The 21,554-nt window shown below is 53.4% G+C and overlaps 1 protein-coding gene across 4 annotated transcripts in view; it reads left to right on the forward strand.

Moving 5' to 3' along the window:
* The window catches only part of PALLD (palladin, cytoskeletal associated protein), a 283,240-nt gene that overhangs the window by 86,086 nt on the left and 175,600 nt on the right, over window positions 1–21,554 (forward strand). The window contains exon 1 of one of the 4 annotated variants that reach the window (XM_032470853.1): window positions 3,075–3,233. The exons of the other annotated variants lie outside the window; for them this stretch is intronic. The gene's annotated coding sequence lies outside the window, so the exon portion shown is untranslated. Of the gene's footprint in view, window positions 1–3,074; window positions 3,234–21,554 lie in introns of those variants that run through there. 4 annotated transcript variants of the gene reach the window in all.

Here is a 21,554-nt window from a genome sequence, read left to right on the forward strand (position 1 = left end):
ACTGTAAATACAAGCCTAAAGGAAAAATACAAACATGTTTTGCTCATGAAACAGCGCATAGGTACTCAGGTAAGCAAAGCCTCAGGTAGAACACAATTCTGTCCCTGAAGATGAGGGATCAGCTGAAGAGCAGTTGCAGAAGCTACACCCACTGTTTGGGGACAGGAGGTGCAGGACAGGGAGCAGGGTGCAGGCAGCACACGGCATCGCAGACTGAAATCCTGTCCATGAGAGACACACACGGATCAGAGTGGCTCAGGAGTCAGCGTGGAGGAGGAAGCAGAGACACGCCAGGCTGAGGGAACTGCAGACAGAGCAAGGCTGGGCCCTTACTGCCAGATAAGGCAGGATGCAAGCCAACATGTAAATATACCAAGGAGAAGGGCACTTTGTGATGCCGAGCTGACAAAACTCAAAATGAGGCTGTAACAACTATGAACACATACTCACCAAGTAACACAGCATGCACCTTATAAAGCAGACTTTGCAGAAGATGTGAAGAGAAATATATCTAAGAGAAAACTCTCTCAGTCTATTACAGATCAAGTCAAAATACCTGCAGTTCAGAGAAGACATAAATAACATCATTAATAAGATATACATTATTCAAGTTTATCCTGAACATACAGGCAACCCTGTTCTCCCAGGTGACCAAGGAACAGACATAAAAATTGTCCATAAATCAGGCCAAAAAGAAAGTCAATCAATCCCTAAAGACAGAAATATTACAGATAATATTCTTTGATCACAATGCCATGACACAAAAAACGTCAAAATCTCAATTATGAATGCCAATGAAAAAATTGTAAATAAAATATTAGCAAGTAACACCTATCAGAACATTAAATAATAATGACCATGACTCAGTGGAGTTTATTACAGGAATGCAAGAATAGTTCATTACTAGGAAATTCATTCTATTCCATCAAATTAATAGAGCTAAGGAGAAAAATCATATGATCATTTCTAAAGATACTAAAAATAAAAAAGCATTTGGACAAAAGCCATTTCAGACCCCTCCACCGTCCACAAGGTGAGCAGATTTGCTGAAGAGGGCTGCCTGGGTGTCTGAGAGCTGAGATCACGGTGACTACATCCTGAGCGATGCCACCCCCTCGTCCCCAACTATTCTCCCGCCTTTGCCTGGGCGTTGTCATCAGTGAAGTATTCCTCCTGATTCACAGAGGAAAGGTTGTTCTAAGCCCTTCCTGGAGAAGAGGAGGTGGTGAGGACCTGAAATGTGTGTTAGAGAGACTCCCCGCTTCCAGCATCACTGTGATGACTTCCGGGGGAACCCAAGCCCCTGACTGTTATTCAGTGACTCCACTTATAAGGGTAGAGAAAAAAGAAAAGGACATATCCCCTACCAGAATATTTGAAAAGCAAACTCAACTCATCCTTTATTAACTTTACATTGGTTCCCAAAGAGAGAGAGAAATTACCTAAGGGAGAAAAAAATGGAATATTTCATGACCCATCACTTCCTCAGGATAATAAAATAAAGATGGGCACTAAGCTCAACGTTTTACTTTCATTCCAAAAAAAATTTTTTTTGCACCATCCCTGTTTTGGACCTTTCAAGATGAATTTATTTCTGGAAGACACTTTCTGATACGGCTTCTAATTGACTTCAAGAGTCTGTCGTGCCACTAACTTTTTATATGCTACACCAAAGTTAATAGCTTCGTGGCCCCTTATGAATTTCTTCGTTAAATTTCCAAATGCAGTCCTGGTTTTCCGTTTCTCAGACTGACCAACAACCAGCAGTTCTGTGACTCAAAGATGGGGAACACTGCAAGTTGTGAAATAACCTTTTAAAATGTTTAAAACTGCGCCCCGTCTGCCAGTCAGGTCTAGCTGGCGAGTAAGCAGGTCTTTATTGAACAGTTGGTCCTGTCTCTCCTGTTTCCCCAGAATATCTGTGTTGTGGCTGAGTCACTCTGACACAATGCACAGAAAGACAGTAGGGCGACCAGACACACATCTCACAGTGAGTCCCAGCCTTGGGTCTGTTCCCTACATGTGGGTGGAGAGGCTTGATTAATGACAGACTTGTTCAACATACAAAAGAACAAAGCTCAGATTTATTCTTGGCATTCCTCTTCCTAGGGGCTTGGTGGGTGATGTGGTAATTAATTTATAGCTTTGCAGTGAGGCAACATCAGAGAAGCCATTTAATTCATGAGAAGGAAGGCAGATGGAGAGTGTCACTGAGGATACCCCCCGTGGGAGGGTAGGGAGGGAGATCAGGATGGAAGCTGATCTCTGTTAAAACCAATACAAACCCACTGCTAGCTACTACCCGGATTTCCTCCCAAGCTGTCTTGAGAGACGCGAGGTTGACTGAACCGGGTCTTAGGGAAAGGCTTCAGGAACCGAGGGGGCAACTTGCTTATTACCTGCTCCCGGGCGGCTGCTCCGTCGGCCTGCGGAAGAGCGCTGCTCTGTGTGCGCAGGGCCTGCAGTGACGGGGACGGAGCGCCTTCCCTTCCTCTCAGCCTCATTTCTGAAAGTTAGTGGCTCTGCTCTCTGGGACACCCCCTCCCCGTCTCCTGCAGCCGCCTGGACACACCCTCTCCCCCTCCCCTGGTCCCAGGACACATCCCCGCCTCCTCCCAAGCAGCCTCAGGACTTACCCCCTCCCCTTCCCCGACCCCCAGGACACACCCCCACCCCCTCCCCGGCCCCAGGACACGTCCTCACCCCCTCCCCAACAGCCCAGGGACACACCCCCTCCCTCCCCGGCCCCAGGACACACCCTCTCCCCCTCCCCGGCCCCAGGACACACCCCCTCCCCTCCCCAGCAGTCCGGGGACACACCCTCTCCTTCCGCGGCCGTAGGACATGTCCCCACCCCCTCCCCGGCCCCAGGACGCGTCCCCACCCCCTCCCCAGCAGCCCAGGGACACACCCCCTCTCCTCCCCAAAAGCTCTGGGACACATCCCCGCCCCCTCCACCGGCCCCAGGACACACCCCTCCCCTCCCCGGCCCCCCTCTGACACGCAGGCCCCCCTCCGCCGGAGAGGCCGCGGGGCCGGCGACGCCGAGACGTCTTCCCGCCGCCTGCGCGCCGGGCTGCTGGCGGCTGCGCTGCGCGCCCGCTTTCTCCGCGGCGTCCCGCCTCCTCCAGCGGATCCAGAGCCCGGCGTGGCGAGCGGGGAAGAGCTGAGCTCCCTCCGAAAGACCCCGGGAGGAGACGGCTTCGGGCCAGAGGGTGTTCGCCGCTCGGCTGGTGAGTGACGGCGTCCGAGCTGCGCGGGGCGCGGGGGCCACACTGCGCCGCGGTCCCCGCAGGGACGCAGGTGCCCGGGGCCAGGCGCGCTCTCGGCGGCGGCCCGAGGTGGTCCCCAGCTCTCCCCGCGCCGCTCTGGGGGGCGTGGGGGCTCCTGCTCCCGCAGCTTCTCGGCGGTTACGGCTGGGGGAGGGGAGGGGAGAGAGGCACGAGGCTGAATTTCTCCTTTTTCTCCATTAAAAAGTGACACTTGGAGAGAAGCTTCTCTTGCAGGCGTCTCTGCGCCTGGAGCGGTTTGCACCGGGTGTGTCTGTAGTCCAGGTCCTTTGTCATCTGCCCCATCCCTGGCCGAAGTGGAAGGAGGCTTTCCCAGGGCGGCGGCCTCTGACAGCCTGGCTGCGCCCGCCGCTGAATGGAGCGGGGCTGCAAACACTCTAAGGGAGGGTTTCATGGTGTTTCCCGTGAGAAATCTGGGCGTTTCTACTCTTGTTGCTCTTCGGTTGCCTGAAAGTTGTTTGCTGGCACGTTTGTTTTCTTGGGTTTCCCTCGAGTGCAGTCCTTTGTCTGACGAGGTCAGAAGGGGCACTCCCGCTCGCCGGTCCTCCTGGAAGCCCTCTGGAGGGGCGGCCTTCAGCTGGCTGTGTTCTCGGGGAAGCAGGCGGCTGGCAGAATGCAACAGGGAAGAATGCATTCCTGACGACTCGTCTGCCCTGGAAAGACCAAGCCGGAAAGCTGACATCCCCCGTTAGTTTTCATGGAAAGCGCTGCCGGCACAGTTCTGTAAATACTTCGTGTTGGTGAATTCTTGGAATTAGCTAGTCCAGAAGTAACCTGCATAGCTTTTAAAGAGGGGTTTCCCCCAATCCACCTGCACCATGAGCATTAGGACCCTGACACCTGGGCTTCCCAGGGGTGTGGACGTCACCTCTCGCTTGGCAGGCAGGTAGGCAGTTGATGAAATGGGTGACGAGGCATGTGACAAGGGCCAGGAAGGAGGACCACCTGAGAAGGGGGCTGGAGTTGGTTTTCAACTTTGGATGAAGACGAGGATGATCCAGGCCCTGGGATGCAGCTTAGCATCCTGGTGGGTTATGTTGAGTCCTGTCCACGTGGTGGGAAGGACTTTGCATAGTCCTGCTCACACTTCCAGGTGGAGCTCAGTGGGACGCTTGTTTACTTCTGTGTGGATAGATCCCCGGGAAAGCTCTGCTGAACCCAGCGATTTCAAAACGTAGGTCCTAGCTCGTAATTGCCCACATAGTGGCAGTAGGTTGTTTCCAGTAATCCGAGAGCCTTCCATTTTCTCCAGCCATTGTTTTAGAGCTTCCGTGAAATATTATGAGCGTGCATTTGGGCTCTCCCCTCACCCCCACCTGAAACGGGCAGGAGTCCTTGGGCATCTGGTGAAGAGTGCTGCCAGACATGGTACCAGGCTGTAAAGTAGCACGTTCCTGAAAAGTCTGTGACCACTAGACTTGTGTGCTGCTCGCCAACTGTGTGATGTTTTCGCTGTTCCTCGGGGGACAAGACCTGCTTTCCCTACCACGGTGTTTTCATTTGTCGTTTGTGTGTTCGTTGTGTGGATTTGCTGGCCCTTGTTTTCGCTTTCTGCTAGTGAAAACTCCACTGAGATAAAATCACAGACCACAGTTAGCAGCAACCATCCTCCCTGGAGTCAGAGTTAGACAAGTCAGCGGGCGTTTTCAGGCACATCTGTCTTGTCTCATAGAAGAGTCTGCCGTCTCTTTTCAAATTCCCACTTCAGCGGCTGCTGTAAGACGATGCCTACGTGCCCTTCGGAGTAGTGGTTTTACTCGGACCGCGTTTCCCCTTGAGCTTTTATCATCCTTTACCAACGCCTGTTGAACCTGTTTTCTCTGAGGTGCCTACAGGCCCACCCAGTACATCTACTGTCCAAAGTCTATAGACTCACTCTTTGAACAGCCCCTTTTGAAAAAACAGACACACAGACGCTCCAGTGGCACTTTCAAAACACAGCTCCGGGTCCTCTGATGTGCTGACAGGTGGCGGTCGCCCCAGCTCCGTTTGTGCCCAGGACAAGCTCGGTGTCTCCTAAATTAATCATGGAGTGAATAATTGATGTCTCACCCCTGGGCTGCTCTGCACCTCCAGCTATCAACTTAAAGGTGGGTCCCGATCAAGGTCGAGTTCACTTGGAACCACCTTCAAAGCCGATCATACGGTTTCACAGCTGGGACAGCTCCAGTTGGAGCACAGGCTGTGAGATGCGGGACAAGCCTGGAGCTTTCCTGGCGTCTGCAGGACGGGCTCCAGTGACCTTCCCATGTGCTGGTCAGCTCCCAGGACGGTGGGGCTGAGGATGCAGTGGGTTTCTGTGAATGTAATTAAACGCGTCTCTGCCAGCTGCCCGTGGTATGGGCGAGTGTTTTCACAAGCAAGGCTGTTCCTCGCTTTATCTGCCCTCTGTGGTTTGCGGCGGTGTGTGCTGCTCCGCGGCCCTGCAGTTCTTTCCCGAATGGCTGAGCTATGATGTCATGTGCGAGCTCAGCCCGGCGGGCGGGTTTGCGGGGCTCTGGGCGCTGGGTAGCCGCCCCGTCGACTCCAGCACATTCCACCGCCCCAGACCAGAGCCACCAAGTGATTTGCGGTCAGGGTGATTTGGGGCTGCCTGGAGATGATTTACGGGGAGGGTTACGGGCACATGAAGTGTAGGGTAAAGAAAATATATTTTACTGCTTTATTGAGACCACATGGCTCCAACTTGAACTTTTTTTCCTGCATGGAAATTGTTGGCTGGACTGGCTCATAGGATTTTCCTTCTTTTTCTCTTTTTTATTGCTTAGAGCAAAGAGCTATACTCTCCTTTTGTTGTAGGCTTGACCTCACCATTCCTTCTGAAATTGAAAACATTTTTTATGCTTAAGAAAACAGGGAAAATGGGACTTCTCTGTTGTGTTCTTCAAGGGCCAAAGACCATTGTTGGGGGAGAGCCGCGGGGCTCTCCGCAGCGCGACAGGAGGCATGGGCAGCCGTCAGCTATGAAAGAGGCAAGAGCCAGTCGGCCCCAGGGGACAGGGTACCAAGAGGCGGGACCATCAGCCTGGCCAGGATTTTGGCATCTCTGGGTGGGTGGAGACTGGTGGTGGTCCACCTGTGAGGCCTCAGTGTGCCCTGGGATTAACACTGGGGCAGGTGAAACGCAGTCAGCCCTTTCAGTGCACCAGTGGTGGTGGCCGGGCTCAGAGTCCAGCGAGGTTCAAATGCCAAGTCCCGCCTCTCCCCTGTGGACCACAGACTGGCAGGTGAAGCACCTCTTGCGGCTGAAGGAGTTCCCAGAGGTCTGTCCATTGTGAACTTGGAGTGTCTGTTATCACCTGAGTATTCCGGTCTCGGAGGTACAAGCTATAGCCGAACAGGCCACTAAAAGCCATTAAGTAGCATCTCCAAGGTCCACTTTGGTGCCCTGACACTGGCTGGAGAAGCTGCGGGGAAACTCGCCTGGGCACGCCCCCAGTCCCTGGGAAGCTGTTAGTCCGGGTCTGAGGGCCGTGACTGTGACATCCTGGAAGGCTGCTGGGGGGACCCCAACAAGTCCATGTGAGCCAGTCAGGAGTCCCACAGTTTGAGGCTGTGAACTAGGGCTTTCAAGGGAAGCACACCGCGATCAAATGGGCGTGGTTTACAAGAAAACCTTACAGCCGTGGAACTGACGAAGCGTCAAGAAGGCAGCATCCTCTGACGGAAACCGAACTGCCCTGGACTTGCGGCAGTGGCCTCGAACGGGCTGGTCCACCGTGCGGCATGCTGACAAAGCCGCTGTTAACTCCAGGAATGTGACGTCGCACGGTCCTCAGAACAGCACACAGAGGGAAGAGGTGGCTTCCCTTCCACTGCACTTGCTCCAGGTCACACAGCCTGTGGCTCGTTGATTCCAGCCTCAGACTACAGAGCTTCTCACTTCAGATCCCACATTCCCCCCATGGTCGCAGGCGGCCTGCACAGCTCTCAACCCCCACAGACCTCGCTTTCCTTATATGCAAAACTGAGACATTTGGCCCAGAAGAGAACAGTCCATTCCAGCTTAAAATTCTGTGTCTGATGAATCACTGCCTGGAAGGGACGTTAAGAAATCATTTAGTCATACTCCTCGGTTCCAGCAGGACTCTATCTAAACTATTTTGAGAAGAAAATGTCACCCTTTTTTACAGTCAGGGGCAGGGGGCGTGCAAGTGCATTCTGGGGTGAGAAAAGGCGAGGGAGGGGCCGCAGTCCACCCTCGAGGCTCAGGAGCTGCCTCACCGGACGTGGGTGTCCAGTCCCGGGATCCCTGGAGCAGGAGGGAAGGGTCCCAGGCACGCTTTGTGCTTGGGAGAGAGTTCTGGAAGGAGTGGTCCGAGGTGGTTAGTCTGCTGAGAGGGAAGAGCATGGAGTGACTCAGGACTGACCCTGAAGTGCAGGACAGGCTCCTGGAGGGAGAGATGTGGCGGCTGGTGGGTGGGGGGACACAGCAGAAGAATCTTCTTCACCCACTAAGTGCGACAGACAGAGAGCTCTGCTGTGCTAGCCCTGCGCTTGCCTGTGCGGCTGGGTGGGCGGCAGACGGGGATGGAGCACAGGCTCGTCCTGGGTTGGCGCCGGGGCCACTGGGTGAGAGCCCACCCCAGTGCCCCTCCCTTGGCTGCGGGACCACAGGGTGAGAGCCTGCCCCAGTGCCCCTCCCTGGGCTGCGGCCGAGTGGGCTCTGGTCGCCTCCCAAGGATGAGGGGCTTTCCGGCCTCAGACCGGATTAGAAGTTCAGTCTCACCCTCTCAAGTCCTTCTGCTAATGTGGTTGTTACTGTAACACCCTGATCCGTCTCCCATGCTCCGCACCGTCTCTCCCCCATGGAGTGCGTGTCAGGACAAAAGGAACAACTGTGAAGCTGGAAGGCTTGAGTAGTGATCGCATCTCGACGGCTTACGCGCTGAGCCTGGGTAAGGCATTTGCTACTCTGAGCCTCGATTTCTCATCTCTGAAATGGAGTAGTAAAAATAGCTCCCTCAAAGTTCAGGATCCCCGAGGGTCCGAGGGAGGAACGTGGGTGACCTGCTAGGAGGCCAGTCCAGTTTCAGGTCCTTCCTATAAACCCTGAGCCACTGAGGTTCTTTTTGTTCCACCCTCATTCTGTTCCCAGGCCCGGAGCAGAATTACAGCAGTTTTTCCATCCTTGCCATGTGTCAGGCATGTAATCATGTCCAATCCTCACAAAAATATTGGGTAGATCTGTGACCCCCGTTTCATCACCTGGCAATCACGTTCTAACAAGGATGAATGTCTTGCCCAAGATCTCGAGGCTCAGAGGTAGCGGAGACAAGAGGGGAGCCCGGCCCGCCTCCCCAGATCCTGAAGATCCGGGCCTTCCCTGCCGTGTTCGGCCCCGGCCCCCTGCGTGGCCGCAGGAGCGGCCGAGTCCACCCCGGGTCCAGGCTTACAGGGCCTCCTCTTTGCCGGGCACTGGACCACAGCCGTCCTGCCCACTCTCCTGGCTCCCAGCTGGCCTGTCGGCCTCCCGTGGGAACCCCACCTTCTCTCCACCTTCTGCTCAGAAGCAGATGCTGCCGGTAGGCAGGAGCCTGTCCTCCGCAGCTGGCCTGTCCCCCACAGCTGGCCTGTCCCCCACTGCGTGGCACCAGCCCTCCAGGCCCAGATCCGTGCCCACCACCCCACTGATCCTTTCCTGTTTTCACAACCTCGGAAGGCGAACTTGAACATGTAACAGGCACCCACCCTGTGACTCCGGAACCCGGCAGCATGTGGCTATTCGGGGCGTCTAGACCACGACCTTTATTTCACTGGTGCAGAGACTGAGGTCAGGAGGAGATACCTGCTTGTCCTGGGTCACAGCTCTGGAGCAGAGCCGGGCCGATTCCAGACCCACGCACGTTGCCTTTCCGTCCAGTTGTCAAAACACTCTGAATCGGCGTTTTATCACACCCACCTCCCCAGGCTGGTGTGGCCCCGGGCCAGGGTTCAGAGAGGAGTCTGTCCTTTGTCACAGGAGCCCACTGGGACCCTGAACAGCCACCACAAGCCCTGCTTCCCTTCCCTTAGCCCTCCTGCCGGGCTGCCTCCTCCGCAGGGTGGGGGCCTGGTCCCTGGCACCTCCCACCCCCGGGCCAGGAGAGCCCCCCCCCCCGCTGTCCCCGCAGGCCTGCTCCCCAGCAGCTTCATCGTCCTTGTTTCTGTCTGTTGAGCCATGTCCAGGGGCTCTGCCCCTCCAGCCGTGAAGCCCCGAGCTGGGAAGGGTGCGGTGAGGCAGTGCTCTCAGCCTCCCGGGGCCCGCTCCTGGCCGCGTGGCTGGCGTCCACACTCCTCTCTGAGCCCCAGCCGGATCGCGGTGGGCATTCTGACCTTACCATCCCCTCCTGGCTGGACGTCGTGTAGCCGTGTTTGTGATAATGACCGTTTCCTCCGTGTATCATCCAGAACATCTCCTGTTGAACAATTTTCTCCTTTGTTCCCAAGCCCCTCCAGCCCGTCACCTCCACGGGTCCCCCGTCCAGCTCCTCCACCTCTTCCCCCTTAATTAACCCCAGGACTGTCTCCGGGACCCCCAGGGGCTTGGCCCTTTAAATGCACCTGGCTTCACCCAGGCAGGAGCAGACCCCTCAGACGGCTGGCCCCTCACGGCTCCTCTCCCTCTGACTCCAGGATTTGCAGAGCATCACGTCCACCTGGCCACTTGGGGCTCTCATACCGACCACTGGGCAGAGTGATGAAGTGAGAGCGGGCTGGCCAGCCTTCCAGGAGTTGTCCAGCTAAGGGCTGTCCCGCTGGTCAGTTCTTGCTAATCACAGACCTTTGTGTTTATGGATGACACTGACCTCCAGCTGCGTGCACAGCCCTGGTGAAGACAGTGTGTTGTCCCCTTGTACACACCAAGGGACGAAGGCTCAGTGAGGTCCAGTGACTCCCAAGGCCACATACCCACAGTTAGAACTCGAGTTTCCTGTCTTTAAATTCTTTACACTTTACCATCTTTCAGTGGGTTTAAAAGCTTAGAATTTCTAAAAATCCCAAGATTGAAGCATGGCGGGGAGGTCTTTCGTCAAAAATACAGATTCCGAGGCCCTGGCTCCAAGTCATGTTGATTTGTGAAGCCTGAGTGTAGCCTTGGAATCTGCATTTTTACAAGCATCCCCGAGGCTTCTGCAGCGTCAGGAGACCAGACTTGAAGAAACCCTCCCTTAAACTGCCCTTTCTGGAGCAGACTGTCTGAATGTAGGTGATCTGCTCTGCCCTATGACAAAGCTGGCGTGGAAACACCAGCCGCAGACCTCTCCTCGCCCAGACTGTGGCCTCGGAGGGATCCCTGCCCACCCGGGACGCCCACCCGGCCCTGGTTCCATCGTGTGTTTGGTCCCTCACTTTGCCTGTCTGATTTCTCTCTTTTGAGAACCCTGCCCAGCCCCCCACTCAGCCCTGGGGTGAGCTTTGGCCCCGGATTTTATCAGGGTCCACGGCTCCGGATCAGAAAGCCTGTCTCTCCGAAGCCTTTCAGGTGCAGTCGCACGATGGACCTGAACCCTGGTCACGAGAGGGCATCTGATCGCTCTCCCGCCAGCAGGCTCGTCTGGGGACCCGTCCAGCCCTGCGCCCCCGCCGGGCATCACTCAGACCACGCTGAGGACAGCTCCCTGCCAACTCCCTCAGGAAGAGACTTCTTGGTTCTGCCGTCCTGCGCTCAGCAAAGCTCACGCCACCTTGATCTTTGAAACCCTGGGGACCCCAGGGCAGGGGCAGCATGGTCAGCGTGAACCGGGGCCTCCCAGCAGACCAGGCATCGCACTGGCTCCTTCCCTGCCTTGTGTCCTGTGATGCTTCACTGACCAGAAGCACGTCCGGGTGGCCCCACGTGGTGCCCAGGCCCCCGTCTCCAGGCACTGAGCCCGTGCTCTCTGCTCACAGCACGGGCCCTTCTACATCCGCGTCCCTGGAGTCCGGCGGGCTCCACGTGTCTGTCAGAGGTCCCGCCGAGACTGCTCCATGCATCTGTCACTGACGGGGCAGTGCCGTCCTGGAGAGCCGTCTCTGGGGTCAAAGCCTTCCAACAGAGTGGCTGCAAGTTGACCGGGACCCCAGTGGCCTCCCAGGCTCGGGGGCGTGTTCCACTCGCCGCCCCTTCCGTAGTCCCTCTCCGAGTGCTGGTGTCCTCGGCACGACGGGCGCCCCCTCCCCGCGCTCCTGAAGAAACATGTCCAGGTTGTGACAGTGGCTGGAAACAGAAACACGCTTTGACAACACAGGGCGCGGTGTGGAGGCCCTGTTCTCCCCCACCGCGGTGGCGGTTGTATTGTGACATCTGGGAGAGAGATTTCCAAACAGAAGCCTCCAGAGTGACAGTCAGGTGTGTGCCTGGCCTTGTCCTGAGCAGGTGGGAGGGCTCGTTGAGGGGACAGCGGAGAACTTGGGGCTGCAGGAGGAGGGGTGCTTGGAACCCCGCCTGAGAGCCTTAGAATATTATCTGAAAGCTGCAGTTTTGCTGAAGTAAGCAGTCACCTTTTATGTTGTAACTTGGTAGTCAGGGAAGAGTGCTCATTGGAGGGTCTTGGAGCTTGGTGGCCAAGTCCTCCGCCGTCTCCTTAATCAGGTCAAGTTAAACTGAAAGGGGAAGGCCGTCTGGTTTGCTAACCACAGTGGAAGGATTGCTTCTGGGGGGAATTCATCCCCAGATTGTCTGACTTGAGGATAATACACAGGAAACAATTTGGTTTCTTTTTTTTTTTCCCTTTTGGTTTTGATATTTAAGCTGCTAGGAGCTTGCAGCCCAGAAAGTGGCACTTGCGGTGTTAGCAGTGGTCGTGGTGCACTGGCTGCCGGTCCCTGCTCTAGATCTTGCTGTTCATCTGTGGGGGTGCACGGTGGGCCCCCAATCTCCAGGGCACGAGGCTGCTTGTTACCACCGACCTGAGTGTGTCCGGAGAACCCACCAGTGCAGTCTGAAACTCCGTCTGCTGAGAAAGCAGAGTTTCCCTCTGCACGAGTGCTCTGAGGAGGGCAGCCCACTGAGGGGTGTGCAAAGCAGCAGTGTGACGGCACGAGGCCACGCGCTCACACGTGTGGGCCCGGGTGACCTCACAGGCTGGGGCCGTGTGGCCGAGGCCTGCATCTGGGCTTCTCCTGAAGATCTGCACTCTAAGGGCAGCAGTGTCCCCTGAGGTCTGGTGGGCACCTCCCTCCCTCCTTCCACTTTCTCCTTTCATCTGCTGCTCCCGTGACAGAGGCACCATTTTATCCCCGTCGTCTGGGTCAGAGATGATGCTCCGAGCTTGCCCGAGTCTGTGGATGGCAGGACTGAGCCAGCGTGCTCCCCTGGGGGTGACACAGAGCCGTGCTTTCTGGAAGCCACTCTTCTTTCAGAGCCCTGCGGTGTCCCCAGAGGGTGCCCGGTTACATCAGGACAGCCCTTTGCTCTGGGAGACAGGCAGGGGTTCCCCAATGTGGGTGGAGCCCTGGTGGAGCCCCAAGTCTGCCCCGGGTTTAGCAGGTGGTGTCCTCAAATCCTCTCCACGAGCAAACAAGGGGGCTTCCAGGCTCCCTGTCTCCCTGGACCAGCCTGTTCTCTCCCATCACGCAGCAGGGCCTCTGGGCCACGGGGTGACTTGTCTTCTGTCTGATGGCCATGCAGGGCAAGGGCTACCGGACACGGCCCTTGGTGGCAGGGACAGAGGGCACAGAGGGAACTTGGAATGGGGCCTGGGGCGGGGACCTTGCTGCACATGGTAACTCCTCCCCACCTCCAAATCTCTGTTGCTCTTTCTCAGAGGCAGTGTTTCCTTCATCTGAAGTAGGAGCCTCCCCTGCAGTGTGATAGGAGTGGCACCTGCATCAGGGGCAGACCTGTTTGTAACTGGGGCTCTTCCGCTGAATGGCAGTGACCCCAGCACTGAGCACCCGGCCTGTGGAGCGAAGTCCCCGTGGGGGTGAGGAGAGGACGCCTGCGGTGTGGGCGGCCCCCAGCCTGAACCGGCATTCTCCGCACTGCCCTTGAACGCTACCCGTGTCCCTGTGCTCGGCCCCGCCCGGCTCCATGTTAGTAAGCTGTGCTCAGTGTGCAGACACAGAGACCTGTGTCCTCGGTTGCACCATCTGCAACCTTGCTCGTGAGGGAGGGCGGGGCAGAATCCTGGGTAAGAGTTTGATCCCTTTAAGCAAATGAGGGAGTTGGAATCCCTGCTGGGCCACCTCCTGTGTGACGGGCCCATCGCCTCACCTCCCACCACCTCTGTGTCCTCTTCTTTAAAACGGGTCTAACAGCTGCCTTCTCTCCTGGGGTCTTTGGGGAGCTGAATTCGTGACATGTGATGAACACGCAGAAAACACCTGCAGAGTCAACGCTCCTTAGATGTTAGGGCCATTATTGTTACTGTTTTTACTTTTGTAAAATTTTTTTGCATTTCTTGCTGAAATAGAGTTGATTTACAATGATTTAGGTGTACAGCAAAGTGATTCAGTTCTACATATGTACATACGTTCTTTTTCAGATTATTTTCCATTATAGGTTATTACAAGATTTTGAATACAGTTCTCTGTGCTCTACAGTAGGACCTTGTTGTTTATCTATCTATAGTGGTGTGTGTCTGTTAATCCCCAACTCCTAATTTATCCTTCCCCCCTCTTCCCCCTCAGTAACCATAAGTTTGTTTTCTACGTCTGTGAGTCTATTTCTCTTTTGTAAATAAGTTCATTTGTGTCAATTTTTTGTTTAGATTCCACATGTAAGTGATATCATGTGGCATTTTTCTTTCTCTTTCTGGCTTACTTCACTTAGAATGACAATCTCAAGGTCCATCCAGTTGCTGCAAATGGCATTATTTTACTCTTTTTCATGGCTGAGTAGTATTCCATTGTATAAATACAACACAGCTTCTTTATCCAGTCATCTGTCAATGGACATTTAGGTTGCTTATTACTATTACTATTACTATTACTATTATCTATTATCTATTATCTTTGTGGCCTCTTGGAAGCGTTTTAAAATAACTGGCTCTGGCGAGCTGCACAGAGAGAGGGAGCCTTTCCCGGTGTGAGCAGGGCTGTCACTGGGCTGACCTTGACCCGTGAGCATGGCCCTCCAGCCAGCCCTGGCACGGGGCTGTGATGAGGATTATTGGAATAACGTATGGCAAACTCTTACATTTAGCTCTTGGAAGAGGAAAAAGGCCCTGAACAGACACAAAGAGGTATTAAAAACTAGGAAGTGACTTCATGAGGACGCTGAGCCTTAAGTATTACCTGCTGCTCTGAGAAGGTTGGGGGCAACTTCATCACCAGGTGACAGAGGGGCTCAAGGGACAGGAAGGACTATGTGGCTTCACCTCAGCAGACCTGGGCCCGACTTGCCTGCACAGCATTCGGAGGAGGGCAGGCCAGGGCCCAGGGCAGGCGCCCGCTGTGACGCTGAGAGGCTCCCTTGTGGAGAGCTGGGGGGTCTGAGTCAGAGCCCCTCCCTCTGGTCCCAGCGCAGACCACATCAGAGCCACCGCGGTGGTCTCCATGCAGGACTCCGGCCCCGGGCTTTGTCCCAGACTTTGAGCAGCGTGTGCAGTGCTCGGGGCTCTGCATCTGAGACAGCAGCCTGTCCGTTCCTGCAGCTTCACCACCCACCCTGAAATACTCCTCTCCCGAAACAGTCCTAACACCAACCCGACATCCAACTAAAGTGGCCTCCAGGCCTCGATGGTGACTTGGTGTCCCCGAGCCTTCCAAGCATGAATCAAGACCTGGCCTGTGGCCACCACTTGGCTTAAACCTCTGCTTAAACCTCTGCTTTCCCCTCGAATCAGTGGCATAAGATTAATTTCCGTAGCTCTGAGCAATGACCATAGAAACAGCCACAGAATAAATGGCATCTTAGCCCCGATGCTTCCATTACGGAGTCTCAGAGGGTAGGGACACTGTGTAAGCCTCATCACTCAGGAATATAGCACCGCGTCCCGCGTAACAATACAATTTAAAAACACAGCTAACGTCCCCACGTAATGGTGTAAATACGGTAGGATCTCAGTCCTCAAAACTACTAAAAAATGAAGATATTTAGGTTAATAGCACATAAAAGGGTACTTGTGCAGAAAGTATTGTGGAAACGTAGTCTGAGTCTCAATTTTCATAGCGAAAATCGTTTGGGAAAGAAAAAGCAACGCTGGCAGTCCCCCGCTCAAGGGCACGTGGTGTCACTCCTGTCTTGCTGACCCTCCTTTCCTCAGCCAGCTTCAGAGAGGCTCCCCTGTCAACATCGCAGGAGCCTTTACACCAAGAAGAAGGCCTGGGAGAGGGTGAAGGTTAGAATGAAAATACCCCCGCAGACACGGGGTAAATTCTTCACGAAGGCTTGGCTGACCGCGGACTGCAGTGCAAATGAGGTTCTCTGGCTTTCTTTTTACAGTGGAATGTGTTTATTCGCTTATTATTTTCAGAGTGCAGGATTGATCATTAAAATTTTACAGAAAAGGATGTTTCTAAGGCTGCTAACAAGACAAACCCCAACAGCAGACCCCAGTAATAATAAGCCTGCATGAGAGAGATCTTGCTGAACAGACAGGGGGGTGGGAGGGGGACATGCACCCAAAAGTATTTGCAGAAAAGCCCCACGGGTCTGCAGCGAGAGCCCCCAACATAACCGCCCAGTACCGTGCCCCCCCAGGGTGGAGAGCCCCCGCCCGCGCACTGAACGTTTGTCTTTGCGGCAGAATCGCCCATTTTCCTGGTTTATCCGAAGTGCACGCTTAGAACATGGCTGGGCCCTTCCTGTTTCTTCCCCCCCCCGCCCCATCAGTCCGCTCAGGCCATTCTCTGGGGTTGCTCACGGCTTCTGAGGGTGACTTGACATGAAGTCTCTGCTGTTTGCTGGTTTGTCTGCTTCCTCTAGAGACCTAGTAACCTCCAGAGAGGTCCAGACACAGCTCTTGCCCAGCAGTCCCATAAGCGGCTTTTCCTCCCTTACCCACCAGAGACCCCGGTGTTCCAGACAGAGAACCACACCCCACAGTTTGCAGCGGCCGCTGGGAAAATGCTCCCAGTTGGTAACAGCAGCTTCGACATTGAGACCTGTCTGTGTTCATTGGAAACAGCTATTTTGCCTCTTGAGGGACAAAAACTAGGACTCTGGCAGAATGGAGGGAGACAACGGGCCATTTCACACAGATGGACTCAAATTCTCCAGAGTCCTGAGCGAAAGCTTCTTTGGTCCTTCTGGGTGTGAATTAACAGGAGAGGATGCCCTCAAGAAAGAGCATGTAAATCGTGCTTGCCCAGAAGGTGGGAGACTTGCCAGGTGGGTCCTAATACATCCAAGGAGGGGAGGAGCCCCTGGGAGAATCACTGCGGAACCCCTCGGGGTGAACCTTGCGCCAGGCAGCTGCTCCTGGGCCCCTCGTCCGTGTTCCCTTCGTGCTGGCGCCTGTCATTCTTCTCACACAGACTTGGGATAAACATGGTTGTGGCAGGGAGTGACCCTACTCGCCCACATCCGCCCTCCTCTCGGACCTATCTGGAAATACCGTATGAGTGTGCGCGCTCGCGGCCCCCGCCTGCCCGCCCGCTGCCCCGGGAGCGAATCCGGTGTGAGCGGGTGCGTCACGCTCTCACGCCCGTGTCTGCACCTGCTCCGTCACCAGCCACCCCTTCTCCCGGCTGGATCTTCAAGATCCTCGCCAGGGCGTGGTCCTCTGGCCTCTGCGAGCATCGCTCCACAGTCAAAAGCGTCCTGTTCCTGGGACGCTGACTCAGCAGAGCCAAGCACTGTCCCGTAAACCGTTGCTTGGTCGTTAAGGAAACACAACAGAACTCAGCCCGAACGTGCCACATTCCACACACTCGTTTCTGCCGCCCCGCGATGCCCGCGCCCACTGGCTGAGCCCAGATGAGAGAGTCCCCGGGCTGCTGTGAACCTCCGTCACATCTCTTTGCCTCAGTGGGTCCAGTTCCAGGTGTGTCCCCTTAAGCGTAGGGGACCGCACGCTCACAGCAGTTTTCTCCAATCCAGCCCCTTCCGTTCTTGCTGGGACCACGTCTTCAGGAAGCGTGCGCCGGCCCTCCCTGCAGCGGGAAGCTCCCCGGGCCCACGAGAGTAAAGGCAGCTATTTCAAGCACATCAGCGTGCGAGGCAGGTGGAGGGGGGTGCTCTCCAAGGGAGCAGAGGTTTTGTCCACCTGGAGTCTGAGACTCTTCTTAATGTGCCTCCTGCCCCCACAGCGAACTGTTCCCTTAGCTTCTTAAGAGGCTGTAACAGCCCGCTAACTTTTTCTAGTCAAAGGCACCAGCCTCAACAAAGGGTGGACGTGCGCCGCCTTGTCGAATCATTCTAACAGCTGTACGGGGTAGAGACAAATAAAATATGGGTTAAAGGCCGTAGGAGTTAAATGGTGAAACGATAATGCAGGCCTCTTTCATAGGACAATTGCCCTAAAAAGTCTGTAGAATTCAGCTTTTTAAAATGCCGCATAGGTTGGGTATTCTAATAATATCATGGTTTTTTTTTTTTCTTGAGGTTGCCCTTTTTGTTCACTTTTAAAAAAATCTTGTTCACTTTTAATAAGTTTAACCTGTGCAAAGAATATTGCTTAGAATATTTCTTGAAAGAAAAGAAATCACACAGGAAGTTCCAAAATGAAGAGTGAAAGTTCCCCGTCTTCCCTGCGCCTCAGCCCCTCTGCTCAGTGTAACTGAAAAACTGGAAATTTCATGTCTGATCCCCCAGATGTGGCTGTGGGGGATTCCCTGCTGCTGTGGCTTTGCTGGACAGTGTGTTTTTGACAGCTGCTTCTAACAGTACTTTTAAAATCTGCGTTGTGTGGGCACTGTAACTGAGGTGCCCTTTCCTGTCTCAAGGACATTTAGGACAAGATAAATGTATTTCCCTGTTACTGGAGAAGAAACACTAAAATGAACATCTGTGTACATGTAGGTTTCATGTGTCCTGTGCCCTTGTGTGAGCCGAAATTTCCAGGCGTGAAACCACTGGGTCAGATGCCTATGTGTCTAAATGTTAGTGTTGCCAAATTCTCTTCTTAAAAGGTTACACCCACTCCTATTCTCACGTTAGTTCTGCTACAGTTTTTTAATAGAGGTGCTGGGGATTGGGGCCAGGGCCTCGTGCATGCTGAGCACAGGCTCTCCACTGAGCCATGCCACCCCCACCCCCGTTCCCATGGTAGTAACAGTAATTTTCAGTGTATGGGAGTGTTAGCTTATGTTTTAAATGTATGCGTTTGCTTTCAGATACTCAGCTCTCAATTGGAAAACCTCTGCCCCCAGCCTCTGCCACCCCCTCCACTTAGAAACCTGCCCCCCTGCACATATCCCAGGCATATAATGTTATGAAGAGCAACACCTCTTCCTTCACGTAAAGGGTGTACGTTCTGACGATGATCTTTGCTAAATAAAGATAACAACGTCCCTACAAACAGCTTTCCAAAGATGAAGTGATGCAGTCCAGACTTGAAAACCAGATTCTGTCCCCTGGGGGGCGATGGGAGGCGGGGAATGCCATCCCGGGGTCACGATCTAATTAGCTAATTGCAGTTCAGAGATGGATGCAAGAAGGCATAGGGTTCAAGAGCGGAGGTAATTTTTCCTGAAGTTAGGAATAAATCTATAAATCCCGGTTCTATGAACTGCTGAAGAATTACTGTGCAGGGGTCGATAAATCACTCCTAAAGCTGTGTTAGAACCGTTCCGTCTCCTCGGTGTACTAGTTACAATTACGTTATTAGGCTCCAGAGTGTTGGGCAGACTCTTTTAGCTTTTAACGTTGCCATAAAGAACCTGGCAGCAGATTTAACATTTTCTTTGTAATGTCTAAGGTTAACTCTTTAGTCACTGGCCAGAAAACATCTTTCTCTTCCTACCAGAATTTTAGAGCTAGGAAATACCTAATCGTAATGATGGAAGTCACAGTGATGCTGTACAGGAAGAAGAGATGAGGGAGAGGAGGAAGGTCTACCCCTCTCCTCAGTGACACGAGGGTAAGTTCAAAAGATGAGAGGTCCTGATTAAGAATGTCCGTATATTGTGTATATTGAGCAAAAAACACGCCTTTTGCCTCTTTTTCAGGAGAGGTGCTTTTGGACTGAAGTGCACAGTTTAAAATAGTTGTTCTGCATGACCACCCCAAGGCCTGGTTTTCTGTTAGTTTGGCTGTTTTCCCTCTGAGAACAGGACAACACCTGATGGGACCCTCTGCATAGACACTGGAAGGTAGGGGGTGTGGTGGTGTTGAGGAGGGATAGCTTGTGAGGACCCACACAGCGGGCGGGACCCCGGCACTGAGACGCTTCTGCAGAGAATGCAGACATGCCTGCCGGTGTTCCAATCCCAAGCAGAAGTCAGGATTTGTCTTCATATTTTGGGTGGTAGGATTCTTCTCCAAGGAGAGCATTGGAAAATAAGAATGATGTAAAAAATTGGGGGCAAGGGCAGGATATTCCAAAAAGTATCAATCCATTTGCAAAATAAAGTTTATGACAATCATCCTTTAGTTAAATGACAGAATTTTAAATAATCTCTTCCAAACCCTCAAAGGAGCTTTTGCAAAATTAAATCACACCTCATTGGATTTGAATTTGAGCGTGTGATTTCCTGACGAATATTTTTAAAATGAGAGGCTCTACTTCAATGAAGTGAGGCTAACGTGAACTTCAGCAAAGAAAAAAAGGAAACTTTAGTACAAGTCAAATTAATAATGAATGTGACTACTGACTCTGCTTTAAGAAAAAGTGGAGGGGAAAAAAAGAAAAGAATGTGGCTAAATTTAGGAAGCATTTCTTTTAGAGGAAATGCCCTAGTGTCACCTTGACCTGGGTTTTTGTACAAAGTGTGAAACAGTTCTTTAAAGTGTATCATGTGATGCAAACTGATCATAAACACGGAAACGTTGTAGCATTTTGTGTGCCGAAGGAAAGTTCCGTTGAACAGCCAGTGCACCCCAGATAGACCATCCTAGTTGAAAATCCCCTGGAAATCTTGTTATCTTGTTTAAATTAGGCTGATCTCGTAAATGCGCCATGATTAAGAGGATTGTGCTGTTCTTCAGTGTCCAGCGACCAGGCTTAGATCTTCTGTTCCATTTTCATTCATCAGCTGTCAATCGTTTCCTAAAAGAAAGGCTGTCACAGCCCCCGTCCTCATGCTCTCCCAGCCAATCACCCATCTCGCCCTCGGATTCTGTCTACAAGATCCTGCCCACTGTTCTCCATCTTCAGCAGATCTCGTGACAAGGAACTCACTAACTCACTTCTATCCATTTTATCTTTGGGCACATGGAATAATTTTAGCCATAAGAAACCTCAGGGTTGTTTTTTTTTTTTTAAAGTTCTCTCAAAATTGACCAAACCTAGTACATGAGCAAGTGTTTTTAAGCCCAGCTTCAAATAACATGGAAAAACTGGACCAATGGAACATTAAGGTGAAGGGGAGACTGTGAGATCAGGCCAGAGAGAGCTGACGGTCACTCTCCCTTGTCACAGGCAATTCTTAGGAGCCCCAGTGAGGGGCGGCCGGGGCGGAGGTCGTGTGTTCTGGACACCCCACTACACACGTTGGACTCTGGGAGTTAGACCCCTCCCAAGGCAAATCGTGAGCAGCCTCTTCCTCCCCGCACAGCACAAACATGGAGCCGTTATCAGCAGTGACATTTTTTAGATACAAAAACACATGCTTTTATTTGCTGTGCAAGCAAAGGGCCTGTTAGCATTTCCTGTCACTAGTAAATACCGTATGCTAAAGCCTCCCCCCACACACACACTGCATAATGGTTTTAAGAGTTTTTTGTTTTGTTTTGTCTTCTGCCAAGTCTTTAAGGGACTCTGAAGCCAGTTTCCACAAGCCCTGTGTTGTGCGACCCCGGGAGCTTGGGAGCCTGCGGGATGTAAGCGCTAAATGGTGGTGCGTGGCAGGTGGGGGCGCTGGCATCAGAAAGGCTGCTTTTTCATCATCAAAGTCCGTACTTTTCAAAGAAAAGGATTTAAGTGTGTGTCCGATCATAACATTAATTTTAACACTTAAAAAAAAGGCAGCCTGTTGGAATGAAATGCCAGCGGCAGGTAACTTGCTCTGAAAACCTGAGTGCGCTGGAAAGCGCCACTGTGCACCTTGTTCAGTGGCCAAATGGCACGAGGTGTGACTCGCCCGGCTTCCTGCTCCCACGCCCGCCGCCCCGCCCGGCCCCAGGCAGCTCCAGGACCGGGCAGGGGACACAGCTTTCCTGGAAAATGGCTCGCTTTTCTGCAGATTCAAACGTATGTATTTGCTCCGGATTGTTGGGAGGAGGGGCAGACGCTATTTTGAGAATAACTTGCGGGA

Source organism: Camelus ferus, chromosome 31, assembly GCF_009834535.1.
Source record: "Camelus ferus isolate YT-003-E chromosome 31, BCGSAC_Cfer_1.0, whole genome shotgun sequence".
Lineage (NCBI taxonomy): Eukaryota > Metazoa > Chordata > Mammalia > Artiodactyla > Camelidae > Camelus > Camelus ferus.